The sequence below is a fragment of the Euwallacea similis genome, unplaced genomic scaffold (genome assembly GCF_039881205.1).
Source record: "Euwallacea similis isolate ESF13 unplaced genomic scaffold, ESF131.1 scaffold_42, whole genome shotgun sequence".
Classification (NCBI taxonomy): domain Eukaryota; kingdom Metazoa; phylum Arthropoda; class Insecta; order Coleoptera; family Curculionidae; genus Euwallacea; species Euwallacea similis.
Window position 1 is genome coordinate 133,753 of NW_027098667.1, and position 8,167 is coordinate 141,919.

Sequence of the window (8,167 nt, forward strand, 5' to 3'; positions counted from 1 at the left end):
GCGCGGAGCGTGCAAACTTTTAATATTTACCCGGTTTATTTGACCTATGTCTACTCCTATCTCTGGAATTCATCAAAATAGTCCGACGACTGATATCACCGTTGGATAGAGCTAGTCGAGAGGAACATTTTGAGTGGTCACACGGCCGAATCGGACCAGAAATTTCCGAGCGCGGAGCGTGCAAGCTTTTAATATTTACCCGGTTTATTTGACCTACGTCTACTCCTATCTCTGGAATTCATCAAAATAGTCCGACGACTGATACCACCGTTGGATAGAGCTTGTCTAGAGGAACATTTTGAGTGGTCACACGGCCGAATCAGACCAGAAATTTCCGAGCGCGGAGCGTGCAAACTTTTAATATTTACCCGGTTTATTTGACCTATGTCTACTCCTATCTCTGGAATTCATCAAAATAGTCCGACGACTGATACCACCGTTGGATAGAGCTTGTCTAGAGGAACATTTTGAGTGGTCACACGGCCGAATCGGACCAGAAATTTCCGAGCGCGGAGCGTGCAAACTTTTAATATTTACCCGGTTTATTTGACCTACGTCTACTCCTATCTCTGGAATTCATCAAAATAGTCCGACGACTGATACCACCGTTGGATAGAGCTTGTCTAGAGGAACATTTTGAGTGGTAACTCGGCGGAATCAGACCAGAAATTTCCGAGCGCGGAGCGTGCAAACTTTTAATATTTACCCGGTTTATTTGACGTGTGTGAATTTTTTTCTCCGGAATTCATCAAAATAGTCCCACGAATGATGCCACCGTTGGATAGAGCTTGTCTAGAGGAACATTTTGAGTGGTCACTCGGCGGAATCAGACCAGAAATTTCCGAGCGCGGAGCGTGCAAACTTTTAATATTTACCCGGTTTATTTGACGTGTGTGAATTTTTTTCTCCGGAATTCATCAAAATAGTCCCACGAATGATGCCACCGTTGGATAGAGCTTGTCTAGAGGAACATTTTGAGTGGTCACTCGGCCGAATCGGACCAGAAATTTCCGAGCGCGGAGCGTGCAAACTTTTAATATTTACCCGGTTTATTTGACGTGTGTGAATTTTTTTCTCCGGAATTCATCAAAATAGTCCCACGAATGATGCCACCGTTGGATAGAGCTAGTCTAGAGGAACATTTTGAGTGGTCACTCGGCGGAATCAGACAAGAAATTTCCGAGCGCGGAGCGTGCAAACTTTTAATATTTACCAGGTTTATTTGATGTGTGTGAATTTTTTTCTCAGGAATTCATCAAAATAGTCCCACGAATGATGCCACCGTTGGATAGAGCTTGTCTAGAGGAACATTTTGAGTGGTCACTCGGCCGAATCGGACCAGAAATTTCCGAGCGCGGAGCGTGCAAACTTTTAATATTTACCCGGTTTATTTGACGTGTGTGAATTTTTTTCTCCGGAATTCATCAAAATAGTCCCACGAATGATGCCACCGTTGGATAGAGCTAGTCTAGAGGAACATTTTGAGTGGTCACACGGCCGAATCGGACCAGAAATTTCCGAGCGCGGAGCGTGCAAACTTTTAATATTTACACTGTTTATTTTAGGTATGTCTACTCCTATCTCTGGAATTCATCAAAATAGTCCGACGACTGATACCACCGTTGGATAGAGCTTGTCTAGAGGAACATTTTGAGTGGTAACTCGGCGGAATCAGACCAGAAATTTCCGAGCGCGGAGCGTGCAAACTTTTAATATTTACCCGGTTCATTTGACCTACGTCTACTCCTATCTCTGGAATTCATCAAAATAGTCCGACGACTGATACCACCGTTGGATAGAGCTTGTCTAGAGGAAGATTTTGAGTGGTCACACGGCCGAATCAGACCAGAAATTTCCGAGCGCGGAGCGTGCAATCTTTTAATATTTACCCGGTTTATTTGACGTATGTCTACTCCTATCTCTGGAATTCATCAAAATAGTCCGACGACTGATACCACCGTTGGATAGAGCTTGTCTAGAGGAACATTTTGAGTGGTCACTCGGCCGAATCGGACCAGAAATTTCCGAGCGCGGAGCGTGCAAACTTTTAATATTTACCCGGTTTATTTGACGTGTGTGAATTTTTTTCTCCGGAATTCATCAAAATAGTCCCACGAATGATGCCACCGTTGGATAGAGCTTGTCTAGAGGAAGATTTTGAGTGGTCACACGGCCGAATCAGACCAGAAATTTCCGAGCGCGGAGCGTGCAATCTTTTAATATTTACCCGGTTTATTTGACGTATGTCTACTCCTATCTCTGGAATTCATCAAAATAGTCCGACGACTGATACCACCGTTGGATAGAGCTTGTCTAGAGGAACATTTTGAGTGGTCACACGGCCGAATCAGACCAGAAATTTCCGAGCGCGGAGCGTGCAATCTTTTAATATTTACCCGGTTTATTTGACGTATGTCTACTCCTATCTCTGGAATTCATCAAAATAGTCCGACGACTGATACCACCGTTGGATAGAGCTTGTCTAGAGGAACATTTTGAGTGGTCACTCGGACGAATCAGACCAGAAATTTCCGAGCGCGGAGCGTGCAAACTTTTAATATTTACCCGGTTTATTTGACGTGTGTGAATTTTTTTCTCTGGAATTCATCAAAATAGTCCCACGAATGATGCCACCGTTGGATAGAGCTTGTCTAGAGGAACATTTTGAGTGGTCACTCGGCGGAATCAGACCAGAAATTTCCGAGCGCGGAGCGTGCAAACTTTTAATATTTACCCGGTTTATTTGACGTGTGTGAATTTTTTTCTCAGGAATTCATCAAAATAGTCCCACGAATGATCCCACCGTTGGATAGAGCTAGTCTAGAGGAACATTTTGAGTGGTCACACGGCCGAATCGGACCAGAAATTTCCGAGCGCGGAGCGTGCAAACTTTTAATATTTACACTGTTTATTTTAGGTATGTCTACTCCTATCTCTGGAATTCATCAAAATAGTCCGACGACTGATACCACCGTTGGATAGAGCTTGTCTAGAGGAACATTTTGAGTGGTCACACGGCCGAATCAGACCAGAAATTTCCGAGCGCGGAGCGTGCAAACTTTTAATATTTACTCGGTTTATTTGACCTACGTCTACTCCTATCTCTGGAATTCATCAAAATAGTCCGACGACTGATACCACCGTTGGATAGAGCTTGTCTAGAGGACCATTTTGAGTGGTCACACGGCCGAATCGGACCAGAAATTTCCGAGCGCGGAGCGTGCAAACTTTTAATATTTACCCGGTTTATTTGACGTGTGTGAATTTTTTTCTCAGGAATTCATCAAAATAGTCCCACGAATGATCCCACCGTTGGATAGAGCTAGTCTAGAGGAACATTTTGAGTGGTCACTCGGCGGAATCAGACCAGAAATTTCCGAGCGCGGAGCGTGCATACTTTTAATATTTACCCGGTTTATTTGACCTATGTCTACTCCTATCTCTGGAATTCATCAAAATAGTCCGACGACTGATACCACCGTTGGATAGAGCTTGTCTGGAGGAACATTTTGAGTGGTCACAAGGCCGAATCAGACCAGAAATTTCCGAGCGCGGAGCGTGCAAACTTTTAATATTTACACTGTTTATTTTAGGTATGTCTACTCCTATCTCTGGAATTCATCAAAATAGTTCGACGACTGATACCACCGTTGGATAGAGCTTGTCTAGAGGAACATTTTGAGTGGTAACTCGGCGGAATCAGACCAGAAATTTCCGAGCGCGGAGCGTGCAAACTTTTAATATTTACCCGGTTTATTTGACCTACGTCTACTCCTATCTCTGGAATTCATCAAAATAGTCCGACGACTGATACCACCGTTGGATAGAGCTTGTCTAGAGGAACATTTTGAGTGGTAACTCGGCGGAAGCAGACCAGAAATTTCCGAGCGCGGAGCGTGCAAACTTTTAATATTTACCCGGTTTATTTGACCTATGTCTACTCCTATCTCTGGAATTCATCAAAATAGTCCGACGACTGATATCACCGTTGGATAGAGCTAGTCGAGAGGAACATTTTGAGTGGTCACACGGCCGAATCGGACCAGAAATTTCCGAGCGCGGAGCGTGCAAGCTTTTAATATTTACCCGGTTTATTTGACCTACGTCTACTCCTATCTCTGGAATTCATCAAAATAGTCCGACGACTGATACCACCGTTGGATAGAGCTTGTCTAGAGGAACATTTTGAGTGGTCACACGGCCGAATCAGACCAGAAATTTCCGAGCGCGGAGCGTGCAAACTTTTAATATTTACCCGGTTTATTTGACCTATGTCTACTCCTATCTCTGGAATTCATCAAAATAGTCCGACGACTGATACCACCGTTGGATAGAGCTTGTCTAGAGGAACATTTTGAGTGGTCACACGGCCGAATCGGACCAGAAATTTCCGAGCGCGGAGCGTGCAAACTTTTAATATTTACCCGGTTTATTTGACCTACGTCTACTCCTATCTCTGGAATTCATCAAAATAGTCCGACGACTGATACCACCGTTGGATAGAGCTTGTCTAGAGGAACATTTTGAGTGGTAACTCGGCGGAATCAGACCAGAAATTTCCGAGCGCGGAGCGTGCAAACTTTTAATATTTACCCGGTTTATTTGACGTGTGTGAATTTTTTTCTCCGGAATTCATCAAAATAGTCCCACGAATGATGCCACCGTTGGATAGAGCTTGTCTAGAGGAACATTTTGAGTGGTCACTCGGCGGAATCAGACCAGAAATTTCCGAGCGCGGAGCGTGCAAACTTTTAATATTTACCCGGTTTATTTGACGTGTGTGAATTTTTTTCTCAGGAATTCATCAAAATAGTCCCACGAATGATCCCACCGTTGGATAGAGCTAGTCTAGAGGAACATTTTGAGTGGTCACACGGCCGAATCGGACCAGAAATTTCCGAGCGCGGAGCGTGCAAACTTTTAATATTTACACTGTTTATTTTAGGTATGTCTACTCCTATCTCTGGAATTCATCAAAATAGTCCGACGACTGATACCACCGTTGGATAGAGCTTGTCTAGAGGAACATTTTGAGTGGTAACTCGGCGGAATCAGACCAGAAATTTCCGAGCGCGGAGCGTGCAAACTTTTAATATTTACCCGGTTCATTTGACCTACGTCTACTCCTATCTCTGGAATTCATCAAAATAGTCCGACGACTGATACCACCGTTGGATAGAGCTTGTCTAGAGGAAGATTTTGAGTGGTCACACGGCCGAATCAGACCAGAAATTTCCGAGCGCGGAGCGTGCAAACTTTTAATATTTACCAGGTTTATTTGATGTGTGTGAATTTTTTTCTCAGGAATTCATCAAAATAGTCCCACGAATGATGCCACCGTTGGATAGAGCTTGTCTAGAGGAACATTTTGAGTGGTCACTCGGCCGAATCGGACCAGAAATTTCCGAGCGCGGAGCGTGCAAACTTTTAATATTTACCCGGTTTATTTGACGTGTGTGAATTTTTTTCTCCGGAATTCATCAAAATAGTCCCACGAATGATGCCACCGTTGGATAGAGCTTGTCTAGAGGAACATTTTGAGTGGTCACTCGGCGGAATCAGACCAGAAATTTCCGAGCGCGGAGCGTGCAAACTTTTAATATTTACCCGGTTTATTTGACGTGTGTGAATTTTTTTCTCCGGAATTCATCAAAATAGTCCCACGAATGATGCCACCGTTGGATAGAGCTAGTCTAGAGGAACATTTTGAGTGGTCACACGGCCGAATCGGACCAGAAATTTCCGAGCGCGGAGCGTGCAAACTTTTAATATTTACACTGTTTATTTTAGGTATGTCTACTCCTATCTCTGGAATTCATCAAAATAGTCCGACGACTGATACCACCGTTGGATAGAGCTAGTCTAGAGGAACATTTTGAGTGGTCACACGGCCGAATCGGACCAGAAATTTCCGAGCGCGGAGCGTGCAAACTTTTAATATTTACCCGGTTTATTTGACCTACGTCTACTCCTATCTCTGGAATTCATCAAAATAGTCCGACGACTGATACCACCGTTGGATAGAGCTTGTCTAGAGGAACATTTTGAGTGGTCACAAGGCCGAATCAGACCAGAAATTTCCGAGCGCGGAGCGTGCAAACTTTTAATATTTACACTGTTTATTTTAGGTATGTCTACTCCTATCTCTGGAATTCATCAAAATAGTTCGACGACTGATACCACCGTTGGATAGAGCTTGTCTAGAGGAACATTTTGAGTGGTAACTCGGCGGAATCAGACCAGAAATTTCCGAGCGCGGAGCGTGCAAACTTTTAATATTTACCCGGTTTATTTGACCTACGTCTACTCCTATCTCTCGAATTCATCAAAATAGTCCGACGACTGATACCACCGTTGGATAGAGCTTGTCTAGAGGAACATTTTGAGTGGTCACACGGCCGAATCAGACCAGAAATTTCCGAGCGCGGAGCGTGCAAACTTTTAATATTTACTCGGTTTATTTGACCTACGTCTACTCCTATCTCTGGAATTCATCAAAATAGTCCGACGACTGATACCACCGTTGGATAGAGCTTGTCTAGAGGACCATTTTGAGTGGTCACACGGCCGAATCGGACCAGAAATTTCCGAGCGCGGAGCGTGCAAACTTTTAATATTTACCCGGTTTATTTGACGTGTGTGAATTTTTTTCTCAGGAATTCATCAAAATAGTCCCACGAATGATCCCACCGTTGGATAGAGCTAGTCTAGAGGAACATTTTGAGTGGTCACTCGGACGAATCAGACCAGAAATTTCCGAGCGCGGAGCGTGCAAACTTTTAATATTTACCCGGTTTATTTGACGTGTGTGAATTTTTTTCTCTGGAATTCATCAAAATAGTCCCACGAATGATGCCACCGTTGGATAGAGCTTGTCTAGAGGAACATTTTGAGTGGTCACTCGGCGGAATCAGACCAGAAATTTCCGAGCGCGGAGCGTGCAAACTTTTAATATTTACCCGGTTTATTTGACGTGTGTGAATTTTTTTCTCAGGAATTCATCAAAATAGTCCCACGAATGATCCCACCGTTGGATAGAGCTAGTCTAGAGGAACATTTTGAGTGGTCACACGGCCGAATCGGACCAGAAATTTCCGAGCGCGGAGCGTGCAAACTTTTAATATTTACACTGTTTATTTTAGGTATGTCTACTCCTATCTCTGGAATTCATCAAAATAGTCCGACGACTGATACCACCGTTGGATAGAGCTTGTCTAGAGGAACATTTTGAGTGGTCACACGGCCGAATCAGACCAGAAATTTCCGAGCGCGGAGCGTGCAAACTTTTAATATTTACTCGGTTTATTTGACCTACGTCTACTCCTATCTCTGGAATTCATCAAAATAGTCCGACGACTGATACCACCGTTGGATAGAGCTTGTCTAGAGGACCATTTTGAGTGGTCACACGGCCGAATCGGACCAGAAATTTCCGAGCGCGGAGCGTGCAAACTTTTAATATTTACCCGGTTTATTTGACGTGTGTGAATTTTTTTCTCAGGAATTCATCAAAATAGTCCCACGAATGATCCCACCGTTGGATAGAGCTAGTCTAGAGGAACATTTTGAGTGGTCACTCGGCGGAATCAGACCAGAAATTTCCGAGCGCGGAGCGTGCATACTTTTAATATTTACCCGGTTTATTTGACCTATGTCTACTCCTATCTCTGGAATTCATCAAAATAGTCCGACGACTGATACCACCGTTGGATAGAGCTTGTCTGGAGGAACATTTTGAGTGGTCACAAGGCCGAATCAGACCAGAAATTTCCGAGCGCGGAGCGTGCAAACTTTTAATATTTACACTGTTTATTTTAGGTATGTCTACTCCTATCTCTGGAATTCATCAAAATAGTTCGACGACTGATACCACCGTTGGATAGAGCTTGTCTAGAGGAACATTTTGAGTGGTAACTCGGCGGAATCAGACCAGAAATTTCCGAGCGCGGAGCGTGCAAACTTTTAATATTTACCCGGTTTATTTGACCTACGTCTACTCCTATCTCTGGAATTCATCAAAATAGTCCGACGACTGATACCACCGTTGGATAGAGCTTGTCTAGAGGAACATTTTGAGTGGTAACTCGGCGGAAGCAGACCAGAAATTTCCGAGCGCGGAGCGTGCAAACTTTTAATATTTACCCGGTTTATTTGACCTATGTCTACT